The sequence below is a fragment of the Saimiri boliviensis genome, chromosome X (assembly GCF_048565385.1).
Source record: "Saimiri boliviensis isolate mSaiBol1 chromosome X, mSaiBol1.pri, whole genome shotgun sequence".
Lineage (NCBI taxonomy): Eukaryota > Metazoa > Chordata > Mammalia > Primates > Cebidae > Saimiri > Saimiri boliviensis.
The window spans coordinates 96,594,897-96,613,479 of record NC_133470.1 but is presented as its reverse complement, the minus strand read 5'-3'; positions in this window follow the sequence as shown (position 1 = coordinate 96,613,479).

Below are 18,583 nucleotides of genomic sequence, written 5' to 3'. Positions count from 1 at the left end.
ATGGACAATGATATAGAAAACTCTTCCATATGTACAGAATATTAATGAGAAGCTGCACAAGCTGAGATAAGACTATAAGATGCTGCAAGCCATCACTTATAAGAACATTATAAAAAATATTACTCGTCAGGGATGTAGCCAGATGGGGGTCTCTGTGTGATGAATGAGGAGGAAAAAGGCAAGACATACTCTTTCCCACATGAATGACTAATTCACAAACAAAAATGTTTCCTTCATTATTTCTAATATTGAGATTTGCATTTAAATTTTTCAAAAAATAACAAACTTTATCAGAAGACATTGCAGATTTCGAAATAGAAAGGGGGAAACCTCCTGCCTCCTTCTCTGCCTCTTTAATGCAGTCTGTGCCAGGTACAGTGTGTCAAGCATTTGTCCTTCATGAAAAATGACACCAGGATGACTGACTGCTAAAGAAATTTCAGCCAACTCTAAATACTGGCCCATCCATAACACTGCTATTTTCCCAATTTTGTTTGTACTTTTAGGTACTGTCTTTAATTGGAAAACTTAGCAAAGTCATTCTTCTAGTCTGCATTTTTGGATGATATGCTGGAAAAAGGGGGAATGTTCATTGGGTATTGCTTAATTCTCCAATTTGATTCACTTGGGCTCTGTAAATAAGATCTCTGAGTCAATTCTCTTAATAGACTCATGGAATGTCACAGCCACAAGATCATCTAAGCCTGTTTTTCTCAATCGAGTAATGTAGAAACCTCTTTTAAAAGGAAAAAATCTTATTGATCCCCATAGACTTGAATTATATTTAGAATGCTATCAAAATAAGAATGTAGTTACATAATGAAATGTGTAATGTAAAATGCAAGATATTTGTATATATATTTATTTTAAGTAATACACATAAAACCAGTTATAAACTCCTTAGAACACATGTCATAGTTTCTTTCTTCCATCTCTTTCTTTGAGTCAAAGGACATCTGCCTTGTATACAGGGTCTTTGTTTCACAGGAACACATCCTTTGTCTAACATGTCCACCTTCGTGGGTTTTTTTTTTTTTTTTTTTGGGTCTGGCTTCTAACGACTATAACAACACTGTACTTGGTGTCAATTCAACTGTTAACACAAACATTTAAGTGGGCAGAAAAATAGCATGGTACTACTTGATTATAAAAATATACCTTTGGAAGAATTTAAGTAAATTATCATAGAAATGAAAATACAAAATTATATATTCTAATAACAACAGGCAAACCATCTCCTCTAATACATCTGCAGTGGCTAGTTTGAAAAACATTAGTTTAGACCAGCCCTCTTATTTCACAAGAGTAAAACTGTTCATCAAGGTCATAAGCCAGATGTAGAGCTGGAACCAGAATCCACAATTGAGATCAGTTCCTTTCTTTCTTCTTTCCTTCCTTCCTTCTTTCCTTCCTTCCTTCCTTCCTTCCTTCCTTCCTTCCTTCCTTCCTTTCTTTCTTTCTTTCTTCTTTCTTTTTTAGTTTTATATTTACTGAACTCAAAATGCAATTTAGAAGAACAGTACAGGCAATTTTATGAAAACATTAAAAATGATCAAATTATTAATTTTTTTTTTTTTTTTTTTTTTTTTTGAGACGGAGTTTCGCTCTTGTTACCCAGGCTGGAGTGCAATGGCACGATCTCGGCTCACCGCAACCTCCGCCTCCTGGGTTCAGGCAATTCTCCTGCCTCAGCCTCCTAGTAGCTGGGATTACAGGCATGTGCCACCATGCCCAGCTAATTTTTTTTGTATTTTAGTAGAGACGGGGTTTCACCATGTTGACCAGGATGGTCTCGATCTCTTGACCTCGTGATCCACCCGCCTCGGCCTCCCAAAGTGCTGGGATTACAGGCTTGAGCCACCGCGCCCGGCCTAAATTATTAATTCTTTAGGAAATATGCTTGACATTGTATTAGAGACAGATATGGTTAAGAAATTGATTGAAGTATTTAATAGTGTATTGTATTAACAATAATTATTCTGCTTGTTATTTCTAATAGTAAAGAAAATCAATATAAAGAATACTCCGCCATCTTATTCTAATGGTCATGCATATGTTTTATTTTTCAAAAAAAATTTATTTTTGAAAACAGGTTTTGAGTAGAACTATTTTATAGGCCCACCAATTTAATAAAATAAGTTTGTTGGTCAGTAAATACATATTTCAAAAATTGTATAATTATAATTTTTAAAAATTACTCTCAAAATGTCCCAGTCTGAAGATAAGTTATATGGTTATTCTAGAAATGAGAATGATCAGTCCCACTGGAAATCCACGAGCTGAGAGTGAGGGATGAGGGAATCGCCAAAGGGAAATAAAAAGGATGGAATGGATTCTGGGTTGGCAAAACCAATCGTGTGTTCGTGTGTACTATACCCAAGTACCACATCAGGACTCATGTTTTCTTTTTTTTTTTTCCTTTTTTTTTTTTTCCTCCAAGACAGAATCTCACTCTGTTGCCCAGGCTGGAATGCAGCAGCGCGATCTCGGCTCACCGCAACCTCTGCCTTCCAAGTTCAAGTGATTCTTCTGCCTCAGCCTCCTGAGTAGCTGGGATTACAGGCACGCGCCACCACGCCCGGCTAACTTTTTCTATTTTTAGTAGAGACGAGGTTTCATCATGTTCGTCAGGCTGGTTTTGAACTCCTGACCTTGTGATCCGCCCACCTCAGCCTCCCAAAGTGCTGGGATTATAGGCGTAAGCCACTGTTCCCGGCCAGTACTCGTGTTTTCTGAGCTGACCTCTGATGCTCCAGTACTGAATTTCATTTTCCATTGTTCCCCACTCTCTTAAGGTATAACATTTCTTCCCCTTGCTTCTCAGGCAGCCAACTCCTCCATGCAGCTCCAAAGAGTACAGCTTCCCTTAATTCCCTGACAGCAGCCAAGAGAGATTTCTTCTGTAAACTGCAACGAGCTCAATTCACAGCAAAACAGATTCAAGGTTTAAATCATTGTGAAACCAGTTTCTTGATCTTCGGTACAGTAAATGCTTTGCAAAGCCACATTTTGTTTGTGTAATTTAAATTTACCCACACCCGAGACTAAAATCAGAGTTTTGCCACTTTGTGTTGTCTTCCATAATGCTTAGAGTTGTTGTTTTTTTTTTTTAATCACTGGGAACCTGGGAAGCTTTTGTCTGTTCACTGTTGTTAGCTGCTTTTTACTTGTAAGCTGCTTTACTCTTAATTGTTTTTATATTAGTGTAATGTCTTATTTCTGTTGTTATCCGTGCTCAAAGTATGAGAAATAGGAGGTAATAGGAAAAGTTTCTGGTAAAAAAAAAAAAAGTGTGTTAGAAAAAAAAGATCAAGTTTCCTGGACACAGTGCATCTGGCCAACACAAACTGAATTTAGAAAGCTGGAGCAGTGACAAAAATCTCTGATTTGTAGGTAGCTGCTATCCTTAAGGTCCTAAATCCCATCTTTGGTGTCAAAAATAAAATAAAAGGGACAAAAAAATAAGGGTCACTGGATAAGGAGTTAACTACGTTGCCTCCCTGAACCTTAGTTTCCCACATGTATGATGGGGAAGTGGGTGAAGTGATCTCTATAGGAACTTTCAACTCTGATATTAATGGCTGTCGTAAGTCAGCGGTTTAATTGTTGCTGCACCCTTTTCACTGTATTTCCTCCTATAATTTGGCTCCAAGTTTTGACTGAAATATAATATAACCCCATGAAATATAGTTTGCTTTGAGGCTTTTTTGATGCCCTTAACATCAGAGAGATATGAGGTGTTTTATGTTATGTTATTAGGTAGATTGATAACAAATTCACTGGATTTTAATTTTACTTGATGTACTTTCTATTTTATTTTTAATTTCAAGTTAAATTTAAGTTAATAAGTTTTGAGCAGAGTTTTGTACCGTATTGTACATGTATAAAGGCAGAGATTATAGAAATAATTTTTGTAGGTGATGCCATCAAATGAACATGCAGTGATGTTTATATGACACCTTGAAGGATGAGCAATACATAAAAAATGAAGAGGGTTTCAGGTTTGGGAGGAGGCTGGCTGGATGAGCCTGGCTTGTTCATGGAACAATAAAGAGCAAGGGAGTGGTGGGGAGTAGGGGGAATTACAGCAAGACTTTCCTAGAGTTGCCAGACCATGAAGGGCCTTGAATGGTAGGCAGGGGAGCTTGATAATCGGACAAAAGAATCCATCAGAGCATTCTGTTGTTTGTGTATAGATATTCACAGCTAGGCGTTAAATAATGAGTCCCAATTCGTGCCATTCAGGTCAGTTGGTTTTGTCTGTCCTTTGGGGATAATGTATTCTCTCCCTCCTATAAATCTCTTTTAGCACTTCATCTCCTCCTAGAGACTTCTTTGAGTGGCCTTGTAGAACTCACTTGGGCTTCAGTTTCCTCATCTGTTACATAAGGCCATGGAACTAGATTGGGTAGTCATGATTCATTCTCAGTCTCTCAGTTTCTCTGTCTTCCCTAATACACCCCAGGGATGGTATAATCTCATCAGTGAAGAGTCTTACCAGGCAGTGATTATCTACTTATGTGGAGGTGAGGGGGCAGGGATGTATGTAGCTTAGTAAAAGTAAATCTCACAGATGATTCTCCCACCAACTTTAAAATCATTAGACCTGATAATTTCTAAAAGTTTTTCCCAGACTTGACCTTCTGATTTATAGTTCCAGTTCATGAAAAAAAAAATCAATGTTTTTTTGAAGAATATCTAGGAAGAAATAATCATATTTTCAACATTTGTGATTATTTTGGTTGCAAGTAACAGAATACCCAACTAAAAGTGACTGCATAATAAGAATATTTTATAGCTCACATCCAGAGGTATGGTAGTTGGAGGATTACTTAATTCAGTGGCTCAATAGTGTTGTCAGAACTATGATTGTTTTTTACGTTTCTCTTCTGTTATCCTCAGCATGTTGATCGATCTCTCCTCTTGCTTGTGATATGGTTGCAGCAACTCCAGACATCAAATGCAGAAAAAACATGTTAAATGAAGAGGAAGGGGGGATATTTCTTATTTATTTATTTTTATTATGTAGGAGAATCTGCCCCAGCCAACTTCCCTCAGCTTCCATTGGCCAGATAAGTGATGGTCACATAGCCCCTTCTTAGCTGCAAGAGAGGATTAGAATGTGAGTATCTGGCACATTCAGCTTATAGAGCCGGAGGTGGTTCTTTCTGAATGGGAGGGAGGGGGAAGGGAATGGGTGCTGGGATAGCAACTGATAGCACTGCCCCATAGGTCCTTTTTCCAACACTCATCTTAAGACCTCCCTTTTCCTTTATGTAGCTGATGGCTAATTAAAGCTAAGTATTTAGCATAAATCAGGGCTTTTGTGAATTATCTGAATAATTAGACTCATTGTAAATGCAGGTCCCTTATTTTATTTCATCTAAAAGTTTAATGATAAATGGGCTTCCATTGCCCAAAATGAGCTTCTCTGGTCCTGAAACTGGATGCAATTTTTTATTGAATTGGGCTTTAGGAAAATAACTTAAAATGTACAGGGATTGTGATAAAGAGCAGCTTAAATTCTCAATTTTTTTTCTTTTTTCTTTACAAATTGACATCAGCTACCAAAAATAAGACCAGATGAAATGGGTATGTGAATATTTAATGTAAAATTAAGAATATGTTGCTAAAAATCAGGAGAGAGTTTAGAGATACAGCCATGAATAAATTGTGAAATATCAGCTTACTTCTCTGCTACAACACTGGCCTAAAGAAGCTTTTCTGTTTCCCCAGCAACCTCGCATGGCATTAGCTTGCTTCCCTCAGAGTAAATTAAATGTGATTTTCAAGTACTACACTTCATTATTTCAGAAATCACAATACCTTGCAGAAATAAGAACATTTCATAAATCACATTGGAGTTTATTTTTTAAGCCAGAGCAGGGAAAGTATTTACTTGGATTGTTTTTTTCCTTAAAATCTACTAAATTTCCAAGGGCTTATAAATTACCTCTCTGATGAGGTGGTAAATGGAACATAGCATGCTTTATTTACTTAAAATGTATTAGTAATTGCCCAATCATTTTTAAAAAAGAGTTTTAGTTACCAGGGATGTGAAAAAGATAAAAGCCACATCTCAAATGAACTACATCATTTTATGATCAAAAGTTCCAGAGGACTAAAAAAATCATATTAATGCTAACAATCATTTTCTAAAGTAAAATTCTTGCATTCATGCATCAGATCACTTGTAAACAATGTGTACCCAAAGTTGTAGCATATCTTATGTATTATACACACATGCATACACCCACATATATATATTTCATGCTGTATTTACCAAAAACTGGTCTATTTCAAATTTTGAATAAATGATTATTTTTTTTTAAATTTATTTTTATTTTTATTTTTTTATTGCATTTTAGGTTTTGGGGTACATGTGAAGAACATGTAAGATTGTTGCATAGGTACACACATGGCAGTGTGGTTTGCTGTCTTCCATCCCCTCACCTGTATCTGTCATTTCTCCCCATGCTATCTCTTCCCACCTCCCCACCCCCCCGTCTCTCCCCCATTTCCCCCCAACGGACCCCAGTGTGTAGTGCCCCCCTCCCTGTGTCCATGTGTTCTCATTGTTCAACACCCGCCTATGAGTGAGAATATACAGTGTTTGATTTTCTGCTCTTGTGTCAGTTTGCTGAGAATGATGGTTTCCAGGTTCATCCATGTCCCTACAAAGGGCGTGAACTCATCATTTTTGATGGCTGCGTAATATTCCATTTTAAAACCTGACTTGTCTGCATCCATATCACTTCTGGTGTTTAAAAAAGATCTTATGTCTGAAATTGACATAACTTGATTTTTCAAACTATTTAGTAACCAGTTGTTAAAGAGCTTTTGAAGCTAACCTGTGTCTCCATTATATTACTTGGCACAGGTGGCCTGAGATAGGAGTTATTCAGGTAAGTGACTGACTTCAGGTGCTGTCAGGTGAATGACTTGAAATCAGGAAGGATATTTGGTTATTTGTGTTATTATCCATGGAGGCTAGCAAAATGACTGTGTGAATTAAGTCATTAATAATGGTTTTTCGACCAAGTGGGTTAATTTTTTAATAGAGCCACAATTTGCTTTTCTCCAGAAAAAGTAAGAGTAGAGTACTTTCACTCCTGAGGGAGTGTAAGGTGATCCATCAGGAAGTAGAAAGGGAATATTAAAACATATTTATTTTGATTTTAACAAACAAAGAATAATAAAAGTTAATGTGTGATTTGCTAGTAGTCTGAGCACAAAATTTAATGCATATAATTAAATATGCACATAGTAGGAGTGCATGCTCAGATTTGATCACCAGTAGGGGTAAAGATTACAGAGGTTTGGAGATCACTATTTTAGTTAGAGAATGTTCAGGTAGGCTGATTTCTTCTGCCCTTCAAGCCGCTCTGAAATGCCCATGGATGTCTCGAATTCTACCACATCACTTCTTTATCAGGAGTACAGACTTGGGAGCCATTCAGATCTGAATTTGAATCTTAGCACTCCCACTAATTATGTGACCTTGGATAAAACAGTTCCTGTCTTAGTTTTCTTATCTTTAAAATGAGGATTAAAATGCTTCACATACAGAGTATTGCAAGCATTAATAGAGATATAAAGCAATTGATAGATGGTTGAAATTTAGCAAATATTAGCTGTTTTCAAAGTATGTTAAAATTTTAAACATATGAGCTGTTATTTGTCATCAGTACTTTTGCGTAAATGAGTATGGGATTATTTTTTCTTTTTTACTGCGGCAAAATACAAATAAATTTGACCATTTTAACCATTTTAAAGTGAGCAATTCAGTGGTGTTTAGGACATTCACAAGTTATGCAAACAGCACCACTGTCAAATTCCAGAACTTTTTCATCACCCCAAATGAAAAACCCATACTAATTAAGCAGTTATTCACTAATTTCTCCTTCCCCCATCCCCTGGCAACCACTAATCTGCTTTGTGTCTTTATGTATTTGCCTATTCTGAACATTTCATATAAGTGGGATCATAAGATGTGCTGTCTTTTGTGTGAATAGCTTTTTTTTTCTTTTTTGAGACAGAGTTTTACTCTTCTCTCCCAGGCTGGAGTGCAGTGGCATGCTCATGGCTCACTACAGCCTTGACCTCTCAGGCTCAAGCGATCCTCCCACCTCAGCCTTCCGAGTATCTGAGACCACAGGTGTGCACCACCATCCGTGGCTAATATTTCTGTATTTTTTGTAAAGCTGGGATTTTGCCATGTTGCCCAAGCTGGTCTCAGACACCAGGGCTCAAGCTGTTCACTCACCTTGGCCTCCCAGTGTTCTTGGAGTAATCTTTCTTTCTATGAATACATCACATTTTGCTTATCCAACCATGAGCTGATGGACATTTGAGTTGTTTCCCTTTTTGGCTACTGTGAATATACTGCTATGAATATTTGTCTATCTGTCTTTGTGTGGACATACATATTTTCAATTCTGCCTTGTATAGGAATAGAATTGTGGCCAGGTGCAGTGGCTCATGTCTGTAATCCCAGCACTTTGGGAGGTTGAGGCAGGTGGATCACAAGGTCAAGAGTTTAAGACCAGCCTGACCAACATGGTAAAACCCTGTCTCTACTAAGAATACCAAAATTAGCCAGACATGGTGGCAGATGCCTGTAGTCCCAGCTACTCAGGAGGCTGAGGCAGGAGAATCGTTTGAAACTAAGAGGCAGAGGTTGCAGTGAGCCGAGTCATACCACTGGATTCCAGCTGGAGTCTGAGTCGTACCACTGGATTCCAGCCCGGGCGACAGAGTAAGACTCTGTCTCAAAAAAAGAAATGGAATAGAATTGCTGGGTCATATGGTAATTTTGCGTTGTACCACTGGACTCCAGCCTGGAGTCCGAGTCGTACCACTGGATCATATGGTAATTTTACGTTTCACCTTGTGAGGACCTTGGAATTCTTTTCTTAAACCCATAATTTGTCAACTCTATTTCAGAGAAGATCCTGCCTGCATGCAGCCAAAATTAATCCAAATGTGTGTTATGATGCAGATGATATCTACATTGTCTTTACACTCCTTAGTGTTCTCTGATGCTCCCTAATGCCTAGGCTACTTACTTACTGGTAGTTTGAGTTGGCACATTGGATACTGAAGAATAATATCAACTTGTATGATGACAAACTCATATATATTACTCTAGCCTGTGCTGCTATGAGATCCCTGGAAGAGGGGCTGCTGCCTTGGCATCATGCTTAGGGAGCCTCCACTCTGACCCTCCTATGCCTGTACTTCCCTTATGGGGGCAAGAAGATTCTGAGGGATAAAGAAGATGAGCACCTCTAGAGCGCCTGCCTCTCCTATGCTTTACTCCAGGTAACTAGGACACAGAAATTCTCCTCCCAAACAGCCCTGAGCCTGCCTCCAGGGCCTACATGAGCCTCATCCCTGGGCGTATTCTCCCAATGGTGGACCATGACACTGACATATATACCCCTAGGCTTTGGTGGTAGTCAAGGGACCGGTTGAACTTGCAGGCTAGGGTCTCTGCATGTAAGAATCCTCATGTGAGTATAGAGCCTACGTAGGAGTGGGAAGAGAATAGGGGGTAGTCTGGGTATTGCCTGTTGGTGCTCCCTTCACTGCCGCATTCTGACCCTCCTAGGAACTTGAGAATTCTCTATTTGAAACTGGCCTTCTGCAGTGCTGCCGGTATTGTTTCATTTTACCATAATTCTCAAGAGTCGTTTGCCTGGGACACATCTTCAAGGAGTATAAGTGTTTTTCCTGTTAGGTCCTATTCTCACAAAAATCCTCCTGATTACCAATGTTCATGTTATTACTAGAAGAAAGGGCCGCATCACATTGTCAGATGGTAGCACCGCCAAGAAGAGACTCATGTCTCTGCCTCCTCCTTCAGTGAGGTAGCCATTTGATAGCACATCCCATCTTCCCTGCCCAAGCACATAGGCCTTAAATCACAAGTTCCCTTGAATTGTAGCCCCAGCGCTATTTTTCAGTGACTGGTGGATAAGTTGGACCATTCTGCCTTGTTTTCCAAAAAGCAATTTATTTTTCTTATTTGCATAAAACTGAAAGTCCTGCTCTAGCTAGTATAAAATTAGAACTCTGCCCTGGTAAATTTTAAGCTAATATTTAACATTTGGTAAAAAGATATGGGTATGGGACAGAAGAGGACTTAGTTTGTTCTTTAATATTCTAGAGTCTCCTTTCTATTATTATCAGTACTCTCACTTAAGGTTACTGAAGTCACAGAAAACTTTTGGCCATTTGTAGATAAGTTTCCATTACACATTCAGCCCAAACTCATGGACTTGTGAATTTGTCAGTGTAAAATAATATTTCCTTTGACCTACTCAGGACTCTTACTGAGCACCTGCTCTTCCCCTGTGACCTACAGGAATAACAGAATTCCTTGGCTGGTGAAGAGATGACTTCCTCACAAATCAGCTGAGTCTGTGTGAGTCCTTCATGTTACCTGAACCTAACTAGCCTAAGCTGGCCTTAAATGATTCTCTGTCCCTGTCCCTGACAATTTTTCTTTTGAGACAAAGTTTCACTCTTGTTACCTAGGCTAGAGTGCAATGCTGCAATCTCAGCTCACTTCAACCTCCACTTCCCAGGTTCAAGTGATCCTCCTGTCTCAGCCTCCCAAGTAGCTAGGATTACAGGCATCTGCCACTACACGCGGCTAATTTTTGTATTTTTGGTAGAGATGAGGTTTCACCATGTTAGCCAGGCTGGTCTCAAACTCCTGTCCTCAGGTGATCCACCTGCCTCAGCCTCCCAAAGTACTGGGATTACAGGCATGAGCCACCACACCTGGCCATCCCTGACACTTTCAAAAAGAAATTTTGAATGAATGTTATTAATGCCAAAATCATATGTCTCATAAAAAAGGTCAAATGCAAAATAAATCACTTCATTTATTTATTCATCTTCCATATGTTCAGCTCAAGCCCTGTGCTAGGATATAGGAATCTAGAGATGAATGACATGAGTATGTGTGATAGATTTATAGGCTGCCCAAACTAGGAGAGCCCTTTAAGATTATGTCATCTAGGGCCAGGCATGATGGGTTACACCTGTAATCCCAGCACTTTGGGAGGCCGCGGCGCGTGATCACTTGATATCAGTTCAAGACCAGCCTGGCCAACATGGCGAAACCCTGTCCCTCTACTAAAAATACAAAAAATTAGCAGGGTATGGTGGCTCTTGCCTATAATCCCAGCTACTTGGGAGGCTGAGGCAGGATAAACTCTTGAATCTGAGGGGCAGAGGTTGCTGTGAGCCGAGATCGTGCAGCCTGGGTGACAGGATGACAGAGCAAGACTCCATCTAAACAAACAAACAAAAAAAGATTATGTCACCTTACAGATAAGAGGACTGCTACTGATGTTCTGGGCCAAGAGAAAACAGATCAGCTTTTTTTTTTTTGAGACAGAGTATCTCGCTCTATTGCCAGGCAGTTGCCATGAGCGATGATTGCACAACTGCACTCCAGTCTGGGTGACAGAGAGAGACTCTGTTTCCAAAAAAAAAAAAAAAAGCCAACGTCTTTATATATATATATATATATATATATATATATATATACATTGTAAAATAATTACCACACTCAACCTAATTAGCATATCCATCACCTCACATAGTTAACATTAGCATGCCATTTATTTTGACTATGACTGAGGCTCAACACTGCTGGGAATGGTCTTCCAGATGAGGCATGAACTGGATTTGTGAGGCATTGTGGGTACCAGTGCCCATGGTAGAAGTAACAGGCAGAATGTAATTCAGGCCAGCACCAAGGGAAACATAGAGCAGAGCTTGACACATGTTAAGAATGTGTCTGAGGCATGTTTGAGAGAGCACTGCTATCAGGGCAGTAAATAGTTTCATTCAAACAACCAAATGGGTGTCCAATAAGTGTGGATGTATTCCTAAACACAGAGAAATAGTAATTGTAAGGCCATTGTCATTCACATGCTTTGGGCTGTTTTCAATCCTTTGCTCTCTTTACCTGTGTTGTCTAAGTTAGTAATTGTTGGTGTGCCTTGCTCACAGAACAGCTGAGAAACACTTTTCCAGTGAAACCTGCTTCTGCTTGCTGGCGAACTGTTATTGAAATCTTGTAGAAAATGTTAGGAGTAAATGCACAAAAGAGACAGGTGCTATCTGGCTGGGATAATTAGGAAAGGTTTCATAGACAAGTTGGAAGAGATGGACTTAGAAGTGACCATGTGAAAAAAGATTTGGAGTTTTAATCAACAGTGAGACCATAAAATAAATGTCTTCTTTAAAACTTAATACCTCCTTTGTGGGGGAAACTAGCTAGATGCTGGAGATAGGGAGCTCCATCAGACTTTTGTCACACTCTGAAGTTTAGTTGGGGAAGATATGCTAATAGACAGCTGTTACAGATGTGAAACTAACTACCCATTGGGCACCTGAAAGCAATTTGGACAGCCTGGAGCATAGAGCTCAAGCAGCCTGCAATAAGAATTGAGGCTGAGGCCATGAGCAGAGATCTTATTATTGAGGGCCTTGTCAAACATTTTAAACAGTTTGTGCTTGATCATATATAAATCAAGAATGCAAGATGTGCCGGGTGCAGTGGCTCACACCTATAATCCCAGCACTTTAGGAGGCCGAGGCAGGCGGATCACAAGGTCAGGAGATCGAGATCATCCTGGCCAGTTTGGTGAAATCTGGTCTCTAGTAAAATACAAAAACCTAACCAGGCGGGGTGGTGCACACCTGTAGTCCCAGCTAGTCGGGAGGCTGAGGCAGGGGAATCACTTGAACCCGGGAGGCAGAGGTTGCAGTGAGCTGAGATTGCACCACTGCACTCCAGCCTGACAAAAGAGTGAGACTCCATCTAAAATAAAAAAAAGAATGCAAGGAGTGATTGCCCAAGAATTTACCATATTTTCACCATTTAAATATGCCATTGGTTGCAGTTTGCATCATTGATCCAAAATGATCTTTGTTGAAAAACATGAAGTGTTACACATCAAATAAATGCAGTTATTTCTCCCTTTCAGATATGTTAAAATGTAAAACAATAATGGCCCTCAACATTGAAGAAATATAATTATTTGATGTTAGGCTGTATTAATTGAAGTTTAGGGTCTGCAAGGATGGAAATGTTACTTGCATTGCCGATCACAGTGAACCTATGTGCATTCATGGTTCATTTTAAAAGAAGCATCTGGGTTGGGTGTAGAGGCTCAGGCCTGTAATTCCAGCACTTTGGGAGGCTGAGGTGGGAGGATCACTTGAGGCCAGAAGTTTGAGGCTGCAGTGAGCTAGGACTGCACCACTGCATTCCAGCCTGGGTGATAGAGTGAGAGTCTATCTCTAAATAAGTAAGTAAATAAATAAATAAATAAACATCTACACAAACTAAGTGCAGTGGAAGAAAAATGACTAGGCTAGAGAATGACTCCACCATTCCTTATGCAAAAACAAAACAAAACAAAACGCAGGAATCATGTGTGCTCTTGTAGTACCCCCACACTTAATCTACTCCAGACCAGGATTTATCTGTCTTCCTCACTAGACACTTAAGTTTCATGAGGCAGGGAGTGTTGTTCCCTACCATATCCCTAGCACTAGCACAATGCTTGTCTTATATTTGACACTTAATCTATGTTGAATGAGGCCAGGCGTGATGGCTCACGCCTATAATCCCAGCACTTTGGGAGGCTCAGGTAGGCGGATCAACTGAGGTTGGGAGTTTGAGACCAGCCTGACCAACATGGAGAAACCCCGTCTCTACTAAAAGTACAAAATTACCAGGGAATGGTGGTGCATGCCTGTAATCCCAGCTACCTGGGAGGCTGAGGCAGGAGAATCACTTGAATCTGGGAGGTGGAGGTTGCGGTGAGCCAAGATCATGCCATTGCACTCCAGTCTGGGCAACAAGAGCAAAACTCTATCTCAAAAAAAAAAAAAAAAAAAAAAAAACCCATATATGTTGAATGTATGAATGAGGGAAAGAGAAGCTAACGGTTGGTGCTGGAGGTGGGGAGAGAGATTTGTTAAATTTTGGGAAGCATAGTATATGGAACTGGTAACATGCTTGTTTCCATATAGTTGCCTTCATAAAATGAGGCCCAGTGGGAAACAGAACTGTCATCCCTTCTAGTTGCCCCCAATTGCAAAATGAGTAGTTTATGTACTGTAGCAATGTAACCTTATTTGGGGCAATCTGATGATTACTATAGTCAGTCTTTCCTGAAACTATTGCACATATACACGTACAAGCAAAGCTTGAAGAAAATATCAAGGGGTTCAATCAACCTTCCACAGCGCACTGTGGACCTCAAGTAAGAACCTCAATTCTAGCAGTTTGCAGTTAACAAAGCACTTCCACATTATCTGAGGAGTAGCAACACTGTGGAGACGGCAAGGCCATGTTATGGAACCCATCGTTCAGGTGAAGAAAATGAGGCTGAGAGAAGCGAAGTCATTTGCCCAGGGTCACATAGCTAATAAATACTGAAGCTCGGATGTGAGGCCAGGTGTGTCTGACAGTGCATTCCAGAGGTTCCACAGCGCACCACTGTGAGTTTGGTGTCCCAAGTGCTCAAACAGGCTGTGTTACCTCTTGGCAGGCATATCAAGGTGACATGAACATTAAAAGGGTGGATGTGAAATACTTCATAAATGCATAAAAGGCTTTACAAATCACACAGTGCTGAATGTATGCACACTTATCAGAGAAGCTATGGGGCATAGTGGGGAAAGAGACAGACTAACCATTGAATCCCGTTTTGGACATTTAGCAGATGTGTGACCTTGGGCACGTTATTTAACTTCTTTATGCCTCACCTTCTTTATCTGTAAAATAGGAGTAATAATAATAATACTTACCTTATGTGTTAGTGAGTGGCTTAAATGAGATAATATGTATGCAACGCCTAGTACAGTACCTTGAAATTGGTAAGAACTCAATAAACTTTAACTGTTCTCAATAAGTGACATCTAGCATTGAAGTCATTATGATTGTTATTTGAAATAATTTTAATTTTAATAACTCCATTACTCTCTAAGGAGGGACTCCTATCCCTCATGATCAGTACCCTGAAGAACTTTTTCTGTACCTTTATAAATCCAAGTTGTGAGGCTATAGGGAGATGCTGCTTTAACTCATGCCACAATGTACACTGGCCTATTCAGATTTTGTTTTTTCTTTTAAGAGCAAAAAAAATCAGGTTGGCTGGGCACAGTGGCTCATACCTGTAATCTCAGCATTTTGGGAGGCCGAGGCAGGCAGATGATGAGGTCAGGAGTTCGATACCATCCCCACCATCATGAAACCCCGTCTCTACTAAAAATACAAAAATTAGTTGGACATGGTAGCATGTGCCTGTAGGCCCTGCTATTTGGGAGGCTGAGGCAGGAGAATCCCTTGAACCCGGGAGGTGGAGGTTGCAGTGAGCCGAAATTGTACAACTGCACTCAAGTCTAGGCGACAAAGTGAGACTCCATTAAAAAAAAAAAAAAAAAAAATTAGGTAAAAAAATGGTGAAAATACTGGCCATAATTTTTATCATTTTAGTGGACAAAGAAACTTACTTTTAGTATTTGTAGTTTGAAAATAAAATAATATAACTGTAATTTGCCTAATTTAAAGCAGCCTCAAGAAAGAGAAAGCAGACAATTCAGCATTCCCTTTAAAAGAGGCCGAGGTGGGCGGATCATGATGTCAGGAGTTTGAGACCAGCGGGCCAATATGATGAAACCCTATCTATACTAAAAATACAACAATTAGCCGGGCATGATGGTGCCTGTAGTCCCAGCTACTCGGAAGGCTGAGGCAGAAGAATCCCTTGAACCTGGGAGGTGGAGGTTTCAGTGAACTGAGATCCTGCCACTGCATTCCTGTCTGGGTGACAGAGCGAGACTGCATCTCAAAAACAAAACAAACAACAACAACAACAAAACCAAAGTAGGCATTTAGCAGGTGTGATGGCACATGCCTGTAGTCCCAAGTACTTTGGATGCTGAACTAGGAGAATTGCTTGAACCCAGGAGGCGGAGATGGCAGTGAATCGAGATGGTGCCACTGAACTCCAGCCTGTGAAACAGAACGAGACTCTAACTCAGGAAAAAAAAAAAGTAGGCATTTGGGCATTAGGCATGGTGGCATGTGCCTGTAATCCCATGTAATTCCAGTGCTTTGGAAAGATCCCTTGAACCTAGGAGTTCCAAGGCTTCAGTGAGCTGTGATTGGGCCACTGCACTCCACCCTGGGCAGCAGGGTGAGACCCTGCTTAAGGAAAAAAAGAAAAAGTAGATTTTCCATCAAATTGACTAAATTTGAAATATCTATAGAAGGCATGGAGGTATCCATAGCATAAGTCAAGAATTCTCCATTTTAGAATGCTGGGCATCAGGTAGATAAAGAGTGAGGTAACAGCTAGTGTGCTGAGAATTGTGCAAAGCCAGTACTGACAACTTCTGACATCCTACAGTAAAGTAGAAGCAGTGTTTGATTTTCCTATGTTGCCACTAATATCTGTGAATTATCAGTTTTGGCAAATAGTTGTTCAATTAGGAAGACAGTTGATAAATATTTCTCTTTTATATTTGAATGGCAGATAGAATTTACATTGAAAGTGGCACAACGATGTTTTGATAAAATGATTTCAGGAGGGTTCCCAGTTAAATTTTTCTAAGCTTTTTTCCTTTCCTCCCAATAAAGGCAGCTGGAATGTAGACTGGTTATGTGTCATAGCTTTAATTTCAGCCTACTCTATATGTTTTTGTACACTATTGGATTGTCAATTTCAGCAAATATAATGGCAAATTCCATTTGGCTTAAGTTTTAACTATCTTTACTTTTATAGGATTTGAGAACAATTCTTTTAGGCTTTGAATAATGTGAACTACCAACCAAGATGCCAAATTTATCATTTGATGCTTTATGTTTTTCCTTCCAAAGTGTGAATTTTTTTTAGATTTGCAAACTTTCTATGGCTCTTGTAAGGGAGATCATCAGATGCAGAAAATTAATTCACGTTTCTATAGAAGAAAAAACATGGGCCGGGCGCGGTGGCTCAAGCCTGTAATCCCAGCACTTTGGGAGGCCGAGGCGGGTGGATCACGAAGTCGAGAGATCGAGACCATCCTGGTCAATATGGTGAAACCCCGTCTCTACTAAAAAACACAAAAAAGTAGCTGGGCATGGTGGCGCTTGCCTGTAATCCCAGCTAGTCAGGAGGCTGAGGCAGGAGAATTGCTTGAACCCAGGAGGCGGAGGTTGCGGTGAGCCGAGATCGCGCCATTGCACTCCAGCCTGGGTAACAAGAGCGAAACTCCGTTTCAAAAAAAAAAAAAAAGAAAAAGAAAAAACATGGAGGATAGACTTAGAACGTCATAAGTGCTGGCAATTAAAATTGTCACATAGATTTTATCTTTGCATTTAAAGTGAAGAGTTGAGGCAACTATCTAAAAGGGAGGAAAGTCCCATATTTACATCAATTATTTGGTTTAAAGGCTTGCTTACTTCCCTCCTTGAATGTCATGAACAGGGGCTTCCTTTGGTCAAGGCCAAGTTTGCATTTGCTAGCTATAAAGGAAAGTAAGTACTCAGCTATGGTCTTTCTATTCAGTGTCCTTCCTAGCTTTATTGCAATATTTCATCTATATAATAGAAATATCAGCAAAGCTCAAAATAACTAGCTGTATTCCTTGGAAATGCAGTTAGCAGATGTATACTGTTATAAAGCAAGCTATACAAGTGATGCCTTAAAATGTAGGGTGCTAGTCTTTCTGTTTGTTTTTCTTCCATTCCTCATCACGCAAAAGAGGGAAGATATTTGGCATTAAAAGTATCTGACTTTGGCCTATGTTTGAACAATCCTTGAGGCATTATTGTTTAGGGGGACTGCCCTTTGATTTCTCTATTACTCCCATTTTCCAAATGGGGTTTGGTTTGTTTGTTTGTTTGTTTACATCACAAAAGAAAGTGAAAGTGTTGGAAATTAGTAAGGATTAACATATACACTTCTTCCTGCCATTTCTTATGCCTGGTTGTCAAAGCTCTGCACTGAATAAAACAGAAAAAATATTGTCAAAAAGATACAAACGTTGAAGTTTGTAATATTATATAGAGTCTATATTACACAGAAGAAGGCAGTCACTTTTGGAAGAGAGCTATCAGTTCACATCGACTTAGGAGGTATTTCCTCATGTTATTTTAATATGAAATGGTGTGAGTGACTATTTAGAATAGAAGAGGGACTGCCACTGAGTAGATTCCAGTACTACAAACAGAGACACTCTGCTATTGTTGCTTGCAATTATTTCTTTTTACAGGCGATTGTACTTTTTCAATATGATGATGAATGATGTTCTAGAAATGTATTGATTGAGTGTATTAAAAATAAGATCCTCTATTTTTGCATGAAACAACAGGTGAAAAGATGAGTATTCATTGATGAATGGGCCCCATGCTTGTTGAGTAGAATAGCATGTTGTTACCTGGACCTATTTAATTTTTCTGTCTCTGTTGCAATCATTAAGAGCACAATCATCGTCTTATTCTTTCTTGCTTTTTAAAATTTGGTCTATCATGGGTTTGTTCTTTATCAAGACACCAAAA